Raw genomic sequence first — 22,715 nt, 5'->3', positions numbered from 1 at the left:
ATCCAGTTACCATGATGTAGCTTAGAACCTGTAGGCTGACCATATTGTACTTGCCAAAGGTCAAAGGGGCAGAGGAAACAGGCCTATGGCAAGACACACCCGATCCTAGGCCCTCCAGAGGCCTGGCTACATTCTTGCTCGGCGTTACATGAGTCACTCGTGGTATTTTGCAAGTTATTTTTTCCTTAGCTAATCTTGACTGGAGTCTGTTACTTGCCACCACGGAATCACAATAGTACTCATCTGTGGTATCTTTTTTTTTTTTCTTCTGTACGCGGGCCTCTCACTGTTGTGGCCTCTCCCGTTGCGGAGCACAGGCTCCGGACGTGCAGGCCCAGCGGCCATGGCTCACAGGCCCAACCGCTCCGCGGCATGTGGGATCTTCCCGGATCGGGGCACGAACCCGTGTCCCCTGCATTGGCAGGTGGACTCTCAACCACTGCGCCACCTGGGAAGCCCTGTGGTGTCTTTTTAATGTGTCAACTTAACTAAGCTGAACCACATTTTCCAGAATTCCCTTTCCTATATATTTCTGATGAGGGTCAGCCACAAGAAGTATTCTTGTGGGAGATTTGCTGGGCAGAAATGATGCAGCAATCATTTTGCAGCTCACACAGGTGCTGCTGATCTTTGCTCACTCACCTCGTTTGCATGAGGCAGCAGCTGGGCCTGCAACTTGCTCTACTTTCCCCTGGATCTTCCCCAGCTTCTCCAACTCCTGGGCCAGGCGTGTATGTTTAGCTCTGTAATGAAGAATTCGAAATGTACTTTTATCCATATATTACTTTATCCTGTTGATACCTGGCCCATCCTCCCAACCTATCGAGATCATTTTATCTGTCATTCTGTATGTTAGCTAACTAAGCTTCATTACAATCTAACGCCTGGCTGTACTCCCCATACCCTTTTTATTTATACTCCTCGGGGCCCTTCTACCTTCTAGAAATCTATTAAACACCCTGGGCAAGAATGGAAGGAGATCTAATATATTACTGTGCTGCCCCTTCCTTTTACATTTAAACAAAAGTTTCTGAAGATAATGGTAGCCCCAAGGAATGAGTTTTGCAGATATGGAAATTTCCATCAGGCCTGGTAGTGAGGTATTTGAAGGCAAAAGAGGGCCTTAAGGTAGGTGGCTGCCTCATCCGGCTACTCTTGTGACAAGCTTTGGCCACCCCACAGGAGATAGGAACCCCCAGCTTCTCCCATCTCTTACACAGGGCAAACACTCCTCATCCTTTGTCTTCCTTTCTCAGAAAACTGTAAGATTATAGGTCACAGAAAGTGACTTGTTTCCAGCCTTATCCCCCAGGTCTAGAATATGCCTGGCACAAGTAGCTACTCAGTAATAACTGTTGCTCTTTGCTGCATAAGCTTGCACAAGGCCCACTTTGACATAGAGGGCTCGGGAAATCCTAGCCAACCCTAAACTGCAGCACAAATACCACCCTCCAAGTCCATAGCAGCAGACACATCACTGGCCCTGACAAAATTTGGGGGTAAAAAAGGGAGGGAAGAAAGAAAAAAAAGGGTGATTTACTACTTTTTATCAAACCTATAATACAATTCCAATTTAAAACTAGAGACTAGTCAAATATATTATTATCCTTAAGTCCTTTTAATTCTGAGTCCTTGAAATTAATTTAAACTAAAATGCCCCACCTGAGCAAAGTGTGCATATTATGTTAACTGTTTAAGAAGGGAGAGGGAAATATGAGATTGGTAGACAGATAGATATCAAAAAATAAAAAATGGCTATCTAGGGACTTCCCTGGTGGCACAGTGGTTAAGAATCCGCCTGCCAATGCAGGGGACATGGATTCGATCCCTGGTCCAAGAAGATCCCACATACCGCGGATCAACTAAGCCCATACACCACAACTACTGAGCCTGTGCTCTAGAGCCCGCGAGCCACAACTACTGAGCCTGCGTGCCACAACTACTGAAGCCTGTGCACCTAAAGCCTGTGCTCCACAACAAAGAGAAGCCACCACAATAAGCCCGCGCACCACAACTAAGAGTAGCCCCCGCTCACTGCAACTAGAGAAAGCCTGCACGCAGCAACGAAGACCCAATGATGAAGACCCAACGATGAAGACCCAACGCAGCCATAAATAAACAAATTTATGTTAAAAAAATGGCTATCTAGAGAGGGAGGAAAGGCATAAAGTGAAGAGGACAGGATAAAAGCCAAATTTCTTTACATATACTTTTGTTGATTAGACTGTGGAATCATGCAAATATTTTATATCATTATAAAACAAAATTAAATTTTAAACAGCAATACTTTTATGCTGAATCCATACTCAAAAAGCTATATACTATATGACTCCATTCATATGACATTCTGAATAAAATCAAAACTACATGGACAAAAAAACAGAATCAAATTGCTGGGAACTGGAGTGGGGGTTGACGGTAATGGAGCTTGGGGCAATTCGGGGGGTTGATAAGACTGTTTTTTATCTTGGTTTTAGTGCAGGGTACATGATTTTATGCTTTCGTCAAAATATGCAGAACTATACATTAAAGAGGATAAATTGTACAGTATATACATTATACCTTATTAAAAAGAAGTATAAAATATCCTTAATAATAAAAAGCAAAAAAAAAAAAAAAAAAAAAAAAAAAAAAAAAAAAGAACCTAAATGTGTGTCTAGTTGGTGGTATAACCACCAGAAACAAATCATGCCAAGTGACTTAAAAACACAGTAATGTGTCTGGTTATTCATTATTTTGGCATATGCCCTCATTACAAAAAAGAACTTCAAACAATTCTAACATTTTCAACTAATCACACTGTTAGAGTAGCATTAATAATGCTACACTTGGACTACTGTGTGTTTAGTGGGGGATAAGGAAAATGAGTAATTGGTGTTAAGAAGAGATTTCGATGTAGAAGAAAGGTACAGATTAAGATCAATGAAATTAAGTAAAAACCCTCTTTTTTGAATTAGAAGTGTCAATATGAATTCATAATTTATTTTATGTTAAAAAATATTTCTTGTATCTGTCTACTGAAAAGACCTAGAAATAATGACGAAACCGGAATCAATAAGCACCCATAGCATCCAGGTAGTGGTCTCTAAAATACCCCAGGGCTTCTTGGAGAAATGGTAAGTTCATGTCTGGAACAGAAAATGTAAAAGAGGAGCCAAGAGCAGTTTTTTACACCAGAAAATAAAGAAGTCATCAAACATTACTGGAGTTGTATCTAGAAGACCCAGGAGTCAATGTCAATGCTCCTACTGGGCAAATATGGGAAACTTTAAGCACCAATAAGGATAATACCAGCAATGGATTAGAATATATCACGTGCGTTTAAATCCCTAAGTTCATAATGACCCTAGAAAGCACTGGTCATTGTTGCACGCTAGGGAACCACTTACTATCTGTAAAGCTGATAAATAGAAAGAAAGAATCAAGCACCTGTCCTGCCTTTCCTTTATGAACCATACCTTATAGGGAACTCTAGTGGTTGTTGAGGGCAAAATTTTCTTTAAACTGGAAGTAGTCTGGCTAATAAAGGAAGAAGCAAAAACACTGATGGGATTCTGTCAGATGCAATTATTAGCCAGAGGAATGAGCCTGACTTCTAAGCGAAAGAGAACAATTTAAGGTGAGAAGACACAAGAACATTTCTCATATGTAAGCATTTCATGAGAAAGTGGTATTGATCACTGAAAAGTAAATGTGTTTAAAATTTTTTTTCTTTTAATAATTTTATTGGGATATAATTCATATACAATACACTCATTTAAAATACACACTTCAATGGTTTTTAATATATTCAGATACACACAACCATCACCACAGTTTGAGAATATTTTCATCATCCCCAAAAGAAGCCTCATACCCATTATACCCAGCCTGGGCCATCCCCGTGGGTATGAAGTGGAATCTCACTGTGGTTTTCATTTACATTCTAAAGACGGATTTTTAGTGTGCAGAGAAATTATTTTTTTGAACCTTTATCACTCAAAGTGAGGAGAAAAGATCCTTTTGAAATGAGAACAAGTTGATTCACAATTCAAAAAATAATAAGATGAATCCTTTTTTGTGAGGGACTCTCAAGCCAGTTTTCAGGAATAAAAAGCATACTAAAGGATAAATCCTATAAAGAAGGAAAAGGCTAAGAACATGAGAAGATGGAGCATTATGTTTTTTGGTCACATTTTGACTGATAATTTGACCCCTAAACATTACGGTGAATAAAAACTTTTATTCCGAAGAACTGGTTTTTCAATCAAACGGTGTCAGAATGAGCAGACAACTCCTGAATTTAACAAACAGAAAGGAGAGAGGAAGGGGGGTAGCATTTGTGTTTTGGAACAATTTTTTTTTAATATTTAGTTATTTTATTTATTTTCCTTTTTTTCTTTTTTTTTTTCTTTTGGCTGCATCGGGTTAGTTGCGGCACATAGGATATCTGTTGACACATGTGGGATCGTTTTCGTTACAGCGTGCAGTCTGCTCCGGTTTCTCTCTAGTTGCAGTGTACGGGTTTTCTCTCTCTAGCTGTGGCGCGCAGGCTCCAGGGTGTGTGGGCTCTGTAGTTTGTGGCACGCGGGCTCTCTTGATGAGGCACACGAGCTCAGTAGTTGTGGCACGTGGGCTTAGTTGCCCCATCTTAGTTCCCTGACCAGGGATCGAACCTGCGTCCCCTGAATTGGAAGGTGGATTCTTTACCACTGGACCACCAGGGGAGTCCCCTGGAACAATTTTTATTAAAGTTGAAACTGAAGAGTCTGAGACTGGACTAGCCTTTCACGGAAAAGAGACACCACCAAAGCCCTCAACTTAGCTAGAGAAGAGAATTCCAGAAACATAATTGTAATGTCTTGATGTGCTAAAACGTTGGAAAAGGACCTGGAGAAAAAATTTTAATTAAACATTCAGGGAAGCCTAAGAGTTTGAGTTTAACTGGAAGGAGGTAAGTTGTCTAATTCAGATAAATTAAAATAACAAAAGTAAACAATCCAAGATCACTTGGTTTTGACATTTTGAATATGGTACATAAGTAAGTGAGCCTAACATGAGAATATGGAGTAAGCCATCTGGTGCCCTTAAGAGATAAGGCAAACTCTGGAAAATCACAGAAGTGACTGTTTATATACTCTTAAAGGAAAACTAGAAAATGGCATTTATGAAAATGAACCTACCAGAGGTCCAGAGAGGAAGAGATGTTGGGAGTATCTCCCTAACATGAAAGGAAAAATCTGACATTTTGTCTTGGAATCACTCTACCAATAAACCAATGATAATTCAGTAAGAGGAAGTTTTTGTGTCTTACAGGAAGAAGACAAAAAAGTGAAGGGAAAACAAGATTGAACTGAAATAAAGGAAACATCCAGAAATGTGAAAGAAGAAAGTTTCTTAGAGTAAAGAATACCTTTCTTAGACTCATAATATGAATGAGGCAGCACTCTGAAATCTATTAAAAGACTTCTCAAATCCAGAAAATCAATGAGATCCAGAAAATTTCAAAAAGAAGTAGGTTAACTATATTTCAGAAGAAAGAGAAATAAAAATAGGATGATATCTTTGAAGAAAAAGGCCAAAGAAGAAAAAAAAAAAAGGCAAGGGACCAGGGCAATAATCTGAGAATAACTTGATTTACTCAAGGGATTTTGAGGTGAGTTTCTAGAGCTTTTTAAAAGCTAGTTAGATCTGTGAAAAATGCCATTGGTAGTTTGAAAGGGATTGCACCTGTAGATTGCTTTGGGTAGTAGAGTCATTTTCACAATGTTGATTCTTCCAATCCAAGAACATGGTATATCTCTCCATCTGTTTGTATTGTCTTTAATCTCTTTCATCAATGTCTTATAGTTTTCTGCATACAGGTCTTTTATCTCCTTAGGTAGGTTTATTCCTAGGTATTTTATTCTTTTTGTTGCGATGGTAAATGGCAGTGTTTCCTTAATTTCTCTTTCAGATTTTTTGTCATTATTGTATAGGAATGCAAGAGATTTCTGTGCATTAATTTTGTTTCCTGCTACATTACCAAATTCATTGATTAGCTGTAGTAGTTTTCTGGTAGCATCTTTAGGATTCTCTATGTACAGTATCATGTCATCTAAAAACAGTGACAGCTTTTCTTCTTTTCCGATTTGGATTCCTTTTATTTCTTTTTCTTCTCTGACTGCCGTGGCTAAAACTTCCAAAACTATGTTGAATAATAGTGGTGACAGTGGGCACCCTTGTCTTGTTCCTGTCTTAGAGGAAATGGTTTCAGTGTTTCACCATTGAGAACGATGTTGGCTGTGGGTTTGTCACATATGGCCTTTATTATGTGAGGCCCACTTTCTGGAGAGTTTTTATCATAAATGGGTGTTGAATTTTGTCACAAGCTTTTTCTGCATCTATTAAAATTATCATATGGTTTTTATCCTTCAATTTGTTAATATGGTGTATCACATTGATTGATTTGTGTATATTGAAGAATCCTTGCATTCCTGGGATAAACCCCACTTGATCATGGTGTATGATCCTTTTAATGTGCTGTTGGATTCTGTTTGCTAGTATTTTGTTGAGGATTTTAACACCACATTGTACAGCAATTATATTCCAATAAAGATGTTAGAAAGAAAAAAGCACCACCCTCCACCCTGCACCCTGAAAGGCCTAGAATAATAACCCCCATAGCTTGTTGAGCACGCTAACATATTTACAGTACTTTTGCAGCCATTCTTCATTGAATGTCACTAACTAGCATCCTGCTGGCCAAATCTACTCCACAGACATGCTTTAGGTTGATCCACAAATTGATACACTGATACCTGTTAGGAACTTCTGTTCATTCCTAAAAAACAGACTGCAAACTGAAAAGCCATTAAGTTTAAAAACTTTTTCCATTCATTTAAATGAAAAAATTGTAATGTATTGCATCCCAAATCAGTATACCCAAACTATTTTCTCAGGTTTAAAAAAAAGGTATAGCAGTTGAAAAATGAAAATAACTATATAGGTAATAAACAATTTAAAGGTGAACAAATATAGTTTGCACATAAAAAGGCTAATTAGAAAATAGAAAACATGGAAATGTCACAAAATAAGAGAAGGAAATATACATGAAGAAAATATTTTCAGAAATTATCTTGAAGAGAGGGAAAGAACATCAATGAAAATTTTCACATTAAGGAAGAAAGTAGCAATTCTTCTTTTAGGAAAAAAATAGGAATGAATACAAATAGAGAAATTGATATTTTAAATCAAATAGTAATTGTCATTTAGAGGTGGAAATATAGGTGTTTTTCTTAAACCTTGAACTCTTGACATTGTTTACTCTTTTCCTCATTCAATTATGTGCAAGGCTTTTTCCCTCTTGCAGACTAAGAATTTTAAGCCAAAAGAGATACAAAAACTATTTCCTTTAAAGTCACTGCAATTAATACAAAGTAGACAATTCTTTATATTTTTGCTCCATTCAGGAAAGATCTGAGAACTCTGATCTCCATAAAATTGAGTGAATACTATGTACTGGTCTAGATTATTACAGATTAGTAGTCACTCAAGAAACATTGAATAAAGGAGGAAATGACGAACAGAAAAATATACATACACACAAAAACACTGCTTTTTCCTTGAGGAATCACTCAAGACTTTTAAGTCACATCAAAGACAAGACATCGAGAACTACTAAAAATATTCTTTCAAGAAAAATAATTCAATAAAAATGCAAAGCTTCTCAAAATTTTGCTCCTTAAAAATTCTTTAAAAGTTTGAATCACTAGGGCTTCCCTGGTGGCACAGTGGTTCAGAGTCCGCCTGCCGATGCAGGGGACGCAGGTTCGTGCTCCGGTCCGGGAGGATCCCACATGCTGCGGAGCGGCTGGGCCCGTGAGCCATGGCCACTGGGCCTGCACATCCAGAGCCTGGGCCCCGAAAGGGAGAGGGCAAAGAGGGGAGAGGGCCCCAAAAAAAAAAAAAAAAAAAAAAAAAAAAATTTTGAATCACTAGGTTATATACATGAAACTAATATAATACTATAAATCAACTATACCTCAATAAAAAAGTAAATAAATAATAATAATAAATGAAACACAGTTTTTAAATATTTTATCTTTTGACAGATCATGAAAAGACATTTCAGAGAATTAAAGTTTTGAATAGGGGCTTCCCTGGTGGCGCAGTGGTTGAGAATCTGCCTGCTAATTCAGGGGACACGGGTTTGAGCCCTGGTCTGGGAAGATCCCACATGCCGTGGAGCAAGTAGGCCCGTGAGCCACAACTACTGAGCCTGCGCGTCTGGAGCCTGTGCTCCGCAACAAGAGAGGCTGCAATAGTGAGAGGCCCGCGCACTGCGATGAAGAGTGGCCGCCGCTTGCCACAACTAAAGAAAGCCCTCACACAGAAATGAAGACCCAACACAGAAAAAATAAATTAATTAATTAATAAACTCCTACCCCCAACATCTTCTTTAAAAAAAAAAGTTTTGAATAGGACTATAAGTACCTATTTTTTTACCTAAGATTATGAACAGATTATTAATTTAGTTTTATCTTTCACTGCATTCATCAGACTTAAATAAACCATGTTTAAAGGCTTCTTTTTGCGTAACAGTACCAGCGGCACTTTTTATTTACAAGTTTTCATGAAATTGGCCTGGAAGCAATTAGGATTAGTCAGAAACTTGCATAATGATCATAATTTTTCATGAATAGGAATGTCTATGCATTTTAAAATAGGTTAATCATTATAGTCCAGATAATGACATCTTTTTTATGTGAAACCTATACTGTTTTGTTAGACACAGGGTGGGAGAGGGAAGATTTTAATCCTACTGTGATACCTGAAATAAAGTTCAAGTTCCCCTCAAAGAAAGCCTGCTTGGACTATATGAAGCAAAATAAATCTACCAGGCTGTCATCACCCACTAGTACCCCTTGCCTTACTTCTACTATATATTTAAAAAAAGAAAAAAGAGAAGAGAGATGACAAAAAGATAATCTAGGGCACACATTTCCTTGCCTCCAGCCACTAGACTCTTGAGTCCTTGAAGGCACAGACCAAACATTACTCCTTTTTGATCTTGCGCCTGACACAGGATGCTTTTGATACATCTTAGGTGGATGAAGGTAGGTCAGTTCTTGGTACAAGATGCAAGCCAGGTATTAAATTGTGGAGGGATTTGTTGTGCTACCAGGCTATCCGGTATAATATTTTATTCTGTTTCCTATCCTGGAAAGCCCATTTCTTTATCCAGCAAACATTAAGCATCTTCTAGGAACCAGGTACTGTTATTTTGCTTGGGATACAAACAAAAATTCCTTTCCCTCATAGCCTACATTCTAGTGGAGGGAGACAGGTAATAAATAATTGAAATAATCAATATCCTATGTTAGTTGATAAGTGCTATGGACAAAGAACAAAATAGAGCAGGTTAAAGGGGACCAGGTGTACAGAGGGAGTGATTGTGATTTTAAGCAACGTGGTCAAGGTAAAGAAGGTGACAGCTGAACAAAGAAGTGAGAGAATGAGCCTTGTCCTTTGCAGGAAGGGCAGTCTGAGGAAACAGCTTTAGCAAAGGCCGTTATGTGGGAGAGCCTGGCCTGCTTGAAAACTAAAGGTAGGTACCTAGAGCAGAGTGGGCAAGGGGAAGCACATGTAATGTGGGCCTGTGTAAAGACTTTGGCTTTTACTCTAAAACAGAAATCCTCTGGATGATTTCTGAACTGAGGAGTGACATCATCTGATTTACATTAAGTGAGATCCTTCTTACTACTCTGTTAAAAGAGACTGAAGCAAACAGATCAACAGGGAGGCTCTTGCAGTAATCCAAATGAGAGATGGTATTTGTATTCGTTTGTTAGGGCTGCCACAAACAAAGTACCACTAACTGGGTGGTTTAACCAACAGAAATTCATTGTCTCATAGTTCTGGAGGCCAGAAGTCTGGGATCAAGGTGTTGGCAGGGCCATGCTCCCTCTGAAGGGCCTAGGCAAGGATCTGTTCCAGGCCTCGCTCTTAGCTTGTGGTAGCTTCAGGTGTCCCTTGGCTTGTGGACAGCTATCTTCTCCCTGTGTCTCTTCATATCAATGAGAGCAGTGAAGGTAATGAGAGGTGGTCAGATTCTAGTTAAGATATGAAGGTCTGGCCACAGGTTATCCTGACAGATTGTGGAGAACGTAAAAGAGAAAAGAATAAAGGATAAGTCCATGATTTGGGCCTAAGAACAGGATATGTTGCCATGAAGATAGGGAAGACTACAGACAGAGAAGTGAAGATGGCAGCCATGAGGTGCACTGTTCAGATCTCCCTGCTGTGCGGCATGTGGTTAGCTGCCAGTCTCCAGCAGATGCACCTCCAGGCTTTGAGGCAGCATTCAAGCCAAGGCCACAGACTGCCTGAACTGCTCTCAGCCAGTGACTGTGGACAGCAGGGCACTAGGGCAGGCCCACTCCAGCCCGGGCAGGATGCCTCTAAGGGCAATCTTTGCTCTGGTTCCTTACCTGCCCCCTAAGACTATCTCAGAGCTGTGCTGAGTCTCAGTCTCTTCCTAGCCTTTCCTCCTTTCTTCCCTCCCTTCTTTCACTGGTTTCAGATTTACAGTGCCATCCAAAGGCCCTCCCTTCTACTCTGGCTCTTACTCCCCTTTATCCTTCACAGGTGTCTCCCTCTATAAATCCCTTGCACTTCTAATTCCATTTTGGCATCTACATCCAGAGAACATGAACTGACACAATCGGTAGCAGGAGTGGGCTGAGAAAGCAGGCAGTAAGATGAGAGTTTCAGACTGGATCAACCACCCCTCATCTAAAGAAGAGCATACCCCAGGTGGTTTGTGGGGCACAGACAGTCCCTGGCACAAGGTGGTGGGCCAGCTGCTGAAGATGTTACTGGTAGTGATGTGGGAACACATCCCATTGGAGGGGAATGCCCTTGCCGAGAAGATGCAGGCATTTGAAAGGTAAGGGGGGAACAATGTATAAAAGGACAGTAGAGTCAGTTGGTTATTACTAAATTGTATTGTCCTGCAGAGGGATAATGAACAACTTGAGAGCACCTTCTAACAAAGTATAAGTACAGTTGAGTATAACAATCAGAAAACCTTTTTGGTAGTTTACAAAGAGACCCTTCTCTCCCATAATGAGAGAATAGACACAACTGAGGAGCAAACACATGGCTGAATAGTCCAAAGCTCCAGAAACATTTAAATGCTTAGCCAAGGCAGGTCTATTATGCAAAAATCCTAATTAGAAAAACCTGAGACCCATATGGGGGAACATGGGTTAAAGCCCAGAGGCTTATGGCTCTACATGCTCTCCTAAACCCTCAGAGCCTGCAGAGCCTACCACTCAGTGTTAGAAGCTAGCACATCCCCCATGAAGGAAGACACTACAGAGGCCTCTCTGCCACAAGAAGTACATGCCACCTTCAGGAGTAGTCCCACTTGTCCCCTGCCTGCCAAACTGATAACTAGAGATAAATTCCGGCATAATCTGTGGTGATGTGCTAAGGCTGATAAGAGAGCAAAGAGCTGCCAGAATTAGCATGTCCTGACAGTCCCGGGAAGGACCTCTGTGGCTGGATTTTAAGGGTGCTTAATCAAAGGAGGAGGAATATAAGACTGTGTAAGCAAGAATAAATTGCCTTGGGGCATTCTCTTGGGACATGGGATTTAACATCCTGGCAAGGACGCCAGCAAAGGAGCAAACTTGCGGTTAGGAGGCTCCTAGAAGCCTGGAGAAAACTATAGCCTATTGTAAAGAAAGTGGAAATGCTTGAGTGGCCACAGCAAGCAGTAGAAGAAGGGATAAAGAGGCTGGGGGAAGCTGGCATACTGGAATGGATGCATTATGTGATGCCACAGACTCACCAGAAGATTGTATTTCTTAGGAGAGCCAAGAGGATGCTTCATTGCCCAAGGCCATCAGGAATTTGCTAGGGAGAGGAGAACCAGCTTCACTAAGAACTTCAGTAGTGGCTCTACTCTGCAAGCCAGAGCCTATGGTAAGAGAGGCAGTCACAAAGCTTGGCTTATTGACAGTGATGGGGTTGATGGGGCCCCAAAGCAATTGAGCCCTGGTGGCAGCACAGAAGCCAGGAGAACAAAATTATTGCAGTGACTGGAAAGGCTAGAGGGACAGCTGACTGGTCAGGGACCTGAAAGGAAAAGATACCAGAAGATCAGAGACAAAAATATACATGTAAATGGACATATAATTGTGAGAATGAAGTGTGAAGATTTTTGTATCATGTTAATGCCATAAGTGCCACCATGGAATAGGCACTGAGCAATTAAATAGGCAAAATGACTCGGCCAGCTGACATGAGTCAGCCTTTGCCACCAACCATGCTGAACTAACAAGATGGGCACAGGCCCACAATGGCAGAGTATACCTGGGCCCAACAACATGATCCCCACTTATCAAGGGCAATCTGGCTACTGCCATCTCTGAATTTTCAACCTCAGAGATGAAAGCTGAGCATCCTATATAGCACTATTCCTTGAGGAGAACAACTAGCCACTTGGCAGCAAGCTGACTGTACTCCTTCAAGGGCCAATGACTCATTCTTATAGGAGTAGACACCTATTCTGAGTATGGGGTTGCCTTTACTATCTGCAGAGTCTCAAGCAGCACCGCTATCAGGAATCACAGTGTGCCTATCCCACAGACGTGGAAGGCCACGAAACACAGTATATGACCAGGAACCCATTGCACAATGAAGGACACGTGCAGCAGGCCCATGACCATGGAATATACTGGTCATATCACACACCACACCATACAGAAGTCACTGGCATGACAGAGCATTGGAATGCCCTGTTGAAGGTATAGCTGAAATACCAGCTTGGAAGCAATTCTCTGCAAGGATGGAGTGCCATCTTCCAAGGATGTAGTGTAAGTATTGAATCTATATGGTGCTGTGTCCCAGTAGGAAGAATTCATGAGTCTGCGAACCAAGACATGGATGCAGGAGTGGCCCCACCTTACCATCATTCTCAAGGACCCACGGGGGGTCATTGTGTTTCCCATCCTTATCACTCTCGGCTCTGTAGGGTTAGAGGTCCTGTTCCCCAAAGAAGATGCACTTTGCCAAGGGGTACAGCTTTCTTTGATAGCATATGTAACCTGTTAAATGCAGAGCCCCTCATTCTCTTCAGTTTAAGACATAAGCAAGGCATCACCAGCTACACTTCTACAGCTCATGACTGGACAATGTTTGCAGTGCAGAAACTGCATGTTTGGGATCCCCTGTACATCTGGTTCCACCACTATTTTATAAGATGTTTGGGGCATGAAAGGATTATCCTCTGGTTTACATGCATGTTCCTTACAAAACTGCTAAATTACTTAACCTGCCTTCCTCAACGGCTGTTTCCTGTATAAGTCCCAGTTTAGTGAGAAGAGCAAAAGAACCACCTGCTGCTTGGGGCCAGGGCTGAACTGGTTGATGAGTCCCTGTTTATTTAACCCTTTCCCATAGGCCAGATGTAAGTGACACTACCTCCCTCTCTGAAAGCAGAAGAGGAAATACAGCATTATAATGAACACCTGAGACCAGATATTTACAATAATGAGCTTCTGTTGTAATGAATGGAATGTTAGGAATCATGTTCTTAATATGCAGAGGCTAAAATGAAAGGTCGGTTTTTCTGTAGTGAATTAGAAAGTGAGCAGATGCTGTCTGACTGTGCTAGGAAAAAGAAGGCAGCATTCTGACCACACCCTTCCTCCTCTGAAATTCCCAAAGCACTTGTGATATTTTGTTGTGGTGGGTAGCTTAGATATTTGAATTTTTTTTTTAAAGAAACTTTAATGCTTGCTTTCTTTTTTGTTTTTAACTTATTTTATTTATTTTGGCTGCATCGGGTCTTAGTTGCGGCACGCAGGATCTTTGTTGCGGCATGTGGGATCTTTTGTTGTAGCCCACGGGCTCCTCTCTGGTTGTGACGCACAGGCCTCTCTCTAGTTGTGACACATGGGCTCCAGAGTGCATGGGCTCAGTCGTTGCAGCACGTGGGCTCTCTTCTTGTGGCACGCTGGCTCCAGAGCACGCGGGCTCAGTAGTTGCGGCACACGGGCTCCAGAACATGCAGGCTCAGTAGTTACAGCACACAGGCTTAGTTGCCCCATGGCATGTGGGATCTTAGTTTCCCGACCAGGGATCAAACCCGTGTCCCCTGCATTGGAAGGTGGATTCTTAACCACTGGACCACCAGGGAAGTCCCTGAGATCTGAATTTTTGAGGCATGGGAGAAATTGAAGAGCTAAGTCTCACAGGCTCACAGAACTAAGAAAAAAGGAACAAATGTAGTACTTAGATGTCTTTTCTCCTTCTAACATAGTGTACAGTCAGGCAGTTAAGGTACCTCCCCTTAAAGTGAATTCTGCACAAACCGGGTCCAGAGTACTTGTGTTCTACAAAATTATTCCTTCTAGAAAATTCATAATCAAAAAAGTAACAAAGATGGACATTAGTATTCAAAATCAGTAGCAGTCCAAAAAGCTAGTTTTAGAATAAACTTTATACCCAAATAGAATTTCATTTGTACAGGCCTGGGTCTGAAAGAGAAGGGTTAGGTTTCTAAAGATAAATGGGTTAAAAGCTGCCGAGTCTGGAGAGCATCGTCTGAGTTGCCATTTATTTGGCATCAGCTACATTCAGTTTTTGAGTCAAAGCCATTACTACGGTATGAAGGAGACAGTTGTTGGTTTTAAGGTCCTTCAGTGGAGTATGAACTCCCTGAAATGCCAAGTGAGGAAAGTTCAGGCCAACCCAGCCTGTCTTTTCTGAGAGACGGCCAAACCTTAGTGACGATCTGATCTGGACAGCCAAGAAGTCTTAGTTTTGATCTTTTGTAGGGAAAAGTTGGGACTCTGCCCAAGTCAACAGAAAAGGGAAGAGGCCAGGATGGGAATACAGCCTGTGAGAAGATGTCTGCCTACACACTGGGGAGGCATGTCCAGTTTGAGGCCTCCTGCTTGCCTGCTTAGGCCTTAGGCAATTACTGAGCTGCTGTTCCATGAGCCTTTGCATAGAACATATATTCATCTACTACGTCTTTATCATGCTGTTTTAAAACATCTTAGAGAGGTCTTATCAGTGACAGCTAACTCTAAGCTAGAGAGCAGGACATTGTTGCCTCTCCAGACCCCTTTCCTGGGAGGTCTAAATCAACTCCTTGGTTCACTGAATGCTGGACATGAAGAAAGGTACCAGGCTGGGAGCCTGGGAATAGACAGCTGGGTTCAATTGGGCTATGGAAGCTGCTTTCTCTGTAGCATATTACTGGAGAGGCAGTATGGTGTAATGGTTTCTGTTCCCCATTCTGCCACGTACTAGCTATATAAATTCTAGCAAGTTTTTCAATCTCTATAAGCCACTATTTCCTCATCTGAAAGAAAAAAAATAGAAATATACCTACCTCATAGGAAATAATGAGATAATACATGTAAAGTGCTTGGCATATATAACTGGTTGACATCTGTGTTTTCCTCACTACAATAGAACAATGTATTGAGGAAAAGAGAGACAGGAAAGTAATTCCTTATCTATGACTCTGTTTCCCAAATTATATAATAGGGGCATGATTATTATAGCCATTTGCCTTAGGAGATATGTGAAAGACAAACAGATGTGAATCCCATTGGAAAAGAAATATAAGATGGTATCGTTAACAGAAGGCTATGACCTGAGGAAACTAGAACATGGCCTTGATGTTTGATTGTTCCCTTTTGGGAGTATTATTCCTGAACTCTACCTTCCTGCTTTTTAATTCTCCTACTAGATAGGAAAATTCACATTTTCAATTGCTGTTGAGTTACATACTGAGATTTTAAGGTGCAGGTAATGGTGAAATCTCATAAGCTCTTTCAGGCAAGAAAATTTTTAAAAATAAAAGCAAACAACTACCAGGTGATAAAAAATGAAGCTATCATATGCCCAGTGTTGCTAAGTTAACAAGAAAATCATAGTAAACTTTGATAGCCACCTTCAATGAAAGAGAATTTAAACTGACCTAATTCTATCAGAAATAAGACCTCTTTCCCTCTCCCCCACCCCACAGCTACCCTTGGAAAAAAAAAAACAAAATTCTGATTCAAACGCTAACATTCCTGCAGTGCTTTGTTTTTGCTGAAGAAATTTTTTTTGTATAGTTTATTGCCGTTCCTTGAAAATAGTATACACAAAGTCCTAAATATTTACCAGATGATACAGATCTGCCAGGGTTTTAAGCCAAGTTTCAAAAGTTTTATGAAATCACTTCTTGGACATGTTTCTAACAATCTGGCCCATGAAAATTTAACTGGGGAGGATTTTTCCACCTTCTTCACATGGCCTTTAGGTCACAAGCCTCTGTGTGTGCCCATATGAAACTCATACCCTGCAATCTTGAATGTCCTTGCTCGTTCAGAAGCACTTGTTATCACTAGATAAATATACAAAAGCGTTTATTCTCTGGGAACATCTATTGATATTTCCAATGAAGACACCATGTGCTCTGGCTTCAGTACAAACTTATTTTCCCAGCCTCCACCTACTCAGATCTCAAATATCTGCCCTCTTAGCTAAATAGCTTCTCAGAAATAAATTTCAATTCAGTTTTTATACAATAGCAATTTTCAATTCAGGTTCCACAGAGCCAAATACCAAAACTACCTCAATCAGAGTAACTCCAGTTGTATTTTTATCTTTAATCTTTATAATTTTATTTGAATTAGGCCTTAAAACATTTGGGGAAAAAAATCATATGTTTCTGTAAGTATAACCCTTAATAAAGAAGAAAGGCAGTTTCATTACTTCAGTTACTAGAACCTTTAACTAATCTTAGATATCAAAATGTCATATTACCATTTTAAAATCTTTCGAAAGGATTATAAGCCTCTGAGAAATTTTAAGAAGAAACAAGGATGCTGGCCTTTCACATCCTGTCCCAGTTGCCTTGAGGATCCGGCTGCCAAAAATCTTAAGTCTTCCCCATGGGAGTCCCACAGACACATCCAGACAGGAAGGTCACATTCCATCAAGAACTCCAGAGGAAGAAAATGATGCAGAGGGGTGCGAAACCAGGCCAAGCATTTACTACAGACCAAAATCCATCTATAAAGCAGTGACCCAGTTAGTAAGGAGACATTATCCTCATTCTACCAGACTATTATTTTTGTGTTTCTATGTGGGTCATAGCACAGAAAAATCCACGGAGGATTTGCCAGGGAAAATATGGAAGCTACAACTGAGGATTGTTGACCCTACTTTTCTACTCGAGTTGTCACATGAAGGAAAAGGTGAGACCACAGGGAGTAGCAAACCCAGACATTGGGATTTCACAGACACGAAAATGTTTTTTAAAAGAATTAGGAAACTGACTCACAGTTGCTAACTTTTACTTTTGCTGTGCAAATATATGCTTAACATGATCACTCTCATCTATTACTATCATTTTGTAAAAGGGCATTTTAACACCAAAAAGGAGGGAGATTATGATCTCAGAGAAAAAGGGCTGATCTTTCCTGAATAGATCAGTTAGCCGTCTTATACTAACATCACTACGAAGGCAGCCACCTTGCCCCCCCACCCCGACTTGGATTGAATGTTTTGTTTTGTTTCCACTTTAAACCAATGAAAAGTACTTCAAGGCAATCCCAATCAACATACTGTATAGCCAGAAGAATGAGGCCAGAGGGTACTGTGATGCAGGCTCCCAAAGCAACTTGGACCTGAGCTCAGCAGACTGGTAGGGAAATCCCTGAGATAACTCTGGTTGTGAGTTAAGGTGATCCAACAGAAAACCAAGTACATCATGGCATTTTACAAGCTTTGCTGTGTACTCTGCCCAGCCCTGAGAGAGGGATGGAGGCACCAGGAGTGCACACCCTCTCCCACACTGCCGGTCAGCTTTCCAAGCTTGGTGATCCTTTTCCAGCAGATGGCAGAACACACACAGAGAAAACTCCAAAGCCACCCAAGGTTTCTGCCTCTCAATTGGTCCCGGGTATGATTTCTTTAAAAGTCTTGAAAGAAGAAAGTTTGCAAAAAAAGTCCCACCCACACTCCACCTTGAAACCTATTTACACAGTACTTCACAGAGAGGCTGAAACTCTTTGCAAAGGGAAAAGCCACAAGGTAAAGAAAGCCTGACCAATAAACTGCAAAGACCAGGATAAACATCTTCGAGATGTTAGAGAGCCTAGCAAATAACTCGTGCATTTTTTCATTCTAAACCGAAAGCTTTCATTAATCTTCATCACATGAGCCTATAAAGGTATAGTTATGAATAGTCTTTACTAAAGAAGCCCATGGATTTTACATTGCCTCTTTCCAATGAGAGAAGTCATACAGTAACCAAAGTTATTCCTGACACAGTGGGTCAGAACAGCCAAGAAAACTAATCTTGTGTCTCTACGGGTGTGTGTTTTCACAAAAGCAAAACCATGTTCCAAGCTGAAAAACTTTTTCCTAAAATATACTCTAACTGAATATTTCAGACACAATAGTAAGTAAGTAGGTCACTTGCTCTCTAGGATTCAAAGAATATCAGCTTGTGGTACTCCATCTGCAGTTAAAAGGAAAGCACTCCACACCACAAGAACATCTTCACCATAAAGCTCTTTATAGCAGAAGCTGCAGCTCAGGGGTCAGATCTATGGCCATGAGTTTTGTAGATAATTTTCAAAACTCATTAGCATCCTCAAGAGTACCAGTAATTGAGCTTCCAAAAAATCTGCAACAACCATACCTACACTACCACCCTCCCTTGCAGGCAACTTCTAGTCAGAAATTGGACCCAGGAATATATGTCCTAGAAACATTTTTAAATAGCCTTAATTTGGTTGTCAAATCATGCTCCTTCTCCATGCTCTCTTTTTTTTTTTTTACAGTGTCTAATCCGGTCCTGCCCCCACGCCCAAACAATTACCCAGTGTTCCCAGGGATGTACCACACTCTGTGCTTTCCAGGATGCTACCTGCCATGCAAAATAGAATGTTAGATCCAGAAAGGATCTGACAGAGGAATTAACACAGCTGCTTCCACTGATGAGGAAACCTCGGCTCTGAAAAATACACTCCCCTGGGCCACAATTTTCTGGTGCCAGAGCTACCCCCGTCCCTCCAGGTCTCATCAGATTGTTCATTTTCACCAGACGACAAGCGTGGGGACAGAGTGTCTGACTTCGTGGTTACTCCTCTCAGAAAACAGGTCTTTGTTGAACAAGGGGTTTGGGTTTGGAAATTGCAGGAGAGACCAGTTGGAGCAGACACAATTTTGAGCAGTGGGTACTTTCCATGTCCTCAAATGACATTCTGCCTGTAAACAGACCACACTATAAAAATGTAAGCATGGAGGACTGAGCCCTGGAACCCCTTGGCAACTGTAGAGAACATAAGCTCCATGAGGGCAGGGACTCTCTTTTATTTACACCTAGTGTGAATTCACACCCAGTACCTACAACAGAAGCTGTCACTGAATAGCAGCTCATCAGTAAATATTTGCTAGATGAACAAAATGAAGGATGGAAGCATCCCTCTTCCATTCTCTCTATACTCAGTCCATCTCTACCCACTTTTTGCTCCCTGTTATACTTAAGTCTAGTTCCTTTCATCAAAACTCTGTTGTCAGGTAATACCTATCAGTCATTTACATTTTAGTAGCCTTTAAACCACTGCTTGGAGTGTTTGGAATTTCAGTTTTCTAAAAAAAGCTCTGGCCCCTCTGCAGGCCCAGTCTCAGTCAGCAATGGAAGGTCTCTGTGGCCAGGCCCTATCCATCCTCCTCCCCGTGCATATGGCCAAGCTTTGAATTCTTTGGAAGAACAGCAAACTGTTCATAGGAACAGTTCCTTTCCCCAATGACCTCTGGATTCCCTCCTTTGGCTCTCCTTAGCTTTCACATCTTTGTAAAATAATCTAAAACCCTATCTTCCTGCTGTCTCTATCTTCCTTTCTCAGCTGTCAAAACCTAGAAGACATGCTGCTGTTGTGTATTTAGGCTCAGCTGTACTGTTCAATAAATGCCAAGCCCCTTGTTTCCCACACCTCACTCAGTGAAGCCAAAGCACCTCACCTTATTAAGCAGGAGCCCATCCTCACCCTATCACACACTAGAGGGCGCTGTTGCTATATCCAGGCCCAAGGAACTTGGAGCCATGGAGAAAAAGGAAGTGACAGAGCTCTCAAACTCCTGGGAGACATTCCTAGCTGGGCCTCTCTGCACAACCACGCTGCACAGTTTCTCAGAACCAAAGACCATTACACCTCATCAAACTATGCAATTCCAGGGTGAAGCTTACACATGGTACAATAAAATGGGAGGACTGAAGATTTCCAAACTAAAGATTTTACTGTAAGACTCATTTAGGGACACAGGTTCACATAAGAGTATTTATGATGACGACTGGATGTGAATAATTAATTCTCACTCACCACTGAAGAAGACAATTCTGTTTGGACAACCAAGCGGCAAACACTGTCAGGCAGAATTAGATGTATCAAAGGCAACCAGAACAGCCAGGAAACACTTGAGCTTGTCCGTGCTTTTCACAGTCATCTTTCCTGGTATGTGATGTCTAAGACTTTGGGAATGAAAGCTTCACACACAAACAAATGAATATCAGTCTCTCTCAGCCTCCAGCTTGGCTATTGCACAAAGCTTGCAGGCTGCCAGAGAAGCCTCCCTGGCCTCGGTTAACTCTTTGCTTGAATAACTGGTGGACCTGCATTGCAGGAAAAGCTCTCTCACGCAGCAGAAGGTCTTTTCAAATTTCTGAACAAGTCATCGTACAGAGAAAGTATACTTTCGTTGGGTTTGTGGGTTTTTTAAGATAAATTGAGAAAAATGGGTATTTTTTTTAAAGTTCTCTGAATGAGACTCTCACCTAACAGTATGAACGTTAAACATTCCCACACAGGGAAGAATGGATCTGCACCAAGGGAAATAACTCTGGTATTAATCCAAGAAGAAACAATCCCGCTCGCCCTCCCCCCACCACCAGCTGGGGTTTCACACTTTTGTTGCAGTGATTTGGGTACTCCACACAAATGCTAATGAGCAACAATTCACTAATGCTAATGATTAGAACTCTCCTTGGCTCCAAAAGCAACCCAGCCAAGCTAGAAACTTGAAGGATCCCAAAGTGTTTCAAGAGGGACTCAGCCAGTCAGAGGTGCCTTTTTAGGGCAAGTCTTACACAGAACATTTTCCTTTTGCTCTGAACTCCATCCCTAAAAAAGACACCATCCCAACTACAGCTGCATCAAACTTTCACATTAAATGCAAGGAATTTCCAGTACCAGGTCTTTTGCAATAACTAGCTTGACATTTCCACATAAAGCTCTAAAGACGAGGATAAATATACCATACTTAATAGAGTGCTGGGGAAACTTCTAAGAAAGTAGCCCTTAACCTAACTTCTGCCCTCACATACCCAAAAGATATACTCCCATTAGTTACCAAGGCTGTCTACCGCAGGGAACAGATCAGAATGAGGAGGCTGGGGGATGAGACGTGGGGTATAGTTTGAAAACGCATACTCTGAAAAAGTGACTGGAGAGCCCCCTGAAGGGACTCTGCTTAACCTCATTGGAAATCACTTAGGTTATTTAACTCGATCATAAAGCAAAGAGAGAACACAGGTGGGTAACACCAACATATTCATGATTTAAGGTACTGATGAACAATGCGTGAGTACCTCCAGTCCTACCCTGAAGTTTTACTCTTTAAAATGAAAAACCCAAAGACAGAGCCTTGAATCTACAGTTAACCAAAAACCTTCATATGCAAAATGCTAACTAGTTTGAAAAGTAATAGCATAAGCAAGTTTTAACTTAACATTTTCAGCTACAAGTCATTCCTGTGATTTCCTAATCCAAACTGTGAAAGTCTTGCTTCCTTAGTAAATTGAGCAGAGATCTCAACCACGCTTACCCATTAGATTCACCTGAAAAGATTAAACCATCCTTCCCGCCTCAATGGACTATCATTCTTAATCGGCTTGGGGTGGGCCCAGAGCAGAGTACCTTTTTAAACTCCTCAGGTGTACGGCCAGATCGAGTACCACTGAGCTGGGGTATCCAGGCCCACCACCTGAATGTAATTAACTGCCTTCTTTGAACTTCCCCATATCTGAATTTTATTCTGCACAATGAAGTTAATCGAGAGTCCTCCCACCGGAATAGAGTAAAAACAAGACTGTAATCATAAAAAACTTTGAGGTAATGAAAAAAAAGGAAGTGGGTACTTTTATCTTGATATTTGAAACCAGTTGTTGGCACTGCTAACAATGAAGCCACAAGATGTTGATGAGACGGTGAGATAATATAGCAAATATGTAGCAAATCTGTAATTCTGAGGTATAAATGTGTTACATCTCCTTACCAAAGGATTTATTGCATTGCAGAATTCAGCATTAAATTCAAACAAAGAAGCAACAGAGGGACAGAGAAGAAAGGGATGTGAGAAGCCTGCATCGTGAAAAGTCTAAACTTATATCCAGATGGTGCTGGAAGAGAGGTTCAAACCCTTAGTCCTATGGTGTGAACACAGCATCGCCATCTGGGGAAGAAGCCAGCAATGCCAAGACCTCCCTGCCCGCCTCTTCTTTGCTTTTTTTCCTCTCCCACACCTCCCTTCAAGGCCAGTGGACCTAGTGGGGTTCCTGACTGAAACCACTCAGATCCCTCTGCCCTGAACAGTACAGAACAGTCAGCCTCTTACTGCTGGCAGAAGTTAAGGGGAGATAGACTTCCTAAGGCCCTAAACCATCACTCAGC

At 41.2% G+C, this 22,715-nt stretch overlaps 1 protein-coding gene across 1 annotated transcript in view; it reads right to left on the bottom strand.

Moving 5' to 3' along the window:
• The window catches only part of AKAP6 (A-kinase anchoring protein 6), a 595,413-nt gene that overhangs the window by 530,449 nt on the left and 42,249 nt on the right, over nucleotides 1-22,715 (bottom strand). The window contains exon 4 of the mRNA XM_027111037.1: nucleotides 643-743. The gene's annotated coding sequence lies outside the window, so the exon portion shown is untranslated. The remainder of the gene's footprint in view (nucleotides 1-642; nucleotides 744-22,715) is intronic.

Source organism: Aethalodelphis obliquidens, unplaced genomic scaffold, assembly GCF_003676395.1.
Source record: "Aethalodelphis obliquidens isolate GAN/ISIS:26980383/991018 unplaced genomic scaffold, ASM367639v1 scaffold10, whole genome shotgun sequence".
Classification (NCBI taxonomy): Eukaryota; Metazoa; Chordata; class Mammalia; order Artiodactyla; family Delphinidae; genus Aethalodelphis; species Aethalodelphis obliquidens.
This window is presented reverse-complemented; position numbering and strand designations above follow the sequence as displayed.